The following is a 960-nucleotide window of genomic DNA, read 5'->3' as shown; positions in this document are numbered from 1 at the left end:
ATATATTATAATGTATACGCCGAAAAACCGCGTCCACCCGATTCGCGGGTAGATGGCGACACCAACGAGTATAATGAGACGTGGCGTCTGCGTGGTGGCGTCCGACGGTCGTGACGTAGGCGGCGTGGTACAGGCGGGTGTCGAGAGTCGGGGATGGCGTGGGGAGGGCGCACGGTGGCCCGACGTCCGTGACGTAGGCGGCGCGGTACACGGACGGCCGTGACGTAGGGGGCGCACGGTGGCGCGGTGTTTCGGCGTCCGCGACGTAGTGTCCCGGCGTCTATGACGTAGGTGGAGCAGTACCAGCAGTAGGTGGGGGGAGGGGGTGACGCGGTGGCCAGGCATCTATGACGTGGTGGAGCAGTACCAGCAGGAGGTGGGGGAGGGGGTGGAGCAAGCAGGTCGGCGGGTGCTGGCGCGGGGGTGGAGCAGTACCAGCAGTAGGTGGGGGAGGGGGTGACGCGGTGGCCAGACGTATATGACGTAGGTGGAGCAGTACCGACGATAGGTTGGGGGAGGGGTGGCCAGACGTCTATGACGTAGGTAGGACGAGGGGTTTGGTTAGGTTAGGGGGAGGGGTGGAGCAGGGTGGAGCAAGCAGGTCGGCGGGTGGTGGTGCGGGGGTGGAGCAGGGTGGAGCAGGGTGGAGCGACCCAGAACCGGCTATTTCATACTACTGGTATAGTATTGCAAATTACGATAGCTTTTCAATATATTAATATAGTTTTTTGATCCCCAATTTTGTGAAATTAAATTATAAAGGTCACCGATAGCCAAGATGAACTGGACGAAGGCGGGTTTCCACTATGTGGCATGTACACGAAAAATGTTCAGCTATGTCCACCAACACGGTAACGTGGTTAATAGTGTGGTAACCTAGCCTAACCAACCAATCACAGCAAAGAATTTAAATGAACGCCTATACAGTATAGTGCAGGAAACCCGCCTTGAGTAATACAC

The sequence above is a fragment of the Myzus persicae genome, unplaced genomic scaffold, assembly GCF_001856785.1.
Source record: "Myzus persicae strain clone G006 unplaced genomic scaffold, MPER_G0061.0, whole genome shotgun sequence".
Classification (NCBI taxonomy): Eukaryota; Metazoa; Arthropoda; class Insecta; order Hemiptera; family Aphididae; genus Myzus; species Myzus persicae.
Note: the sequence above shows the minus strand (reverse complement) of the source record.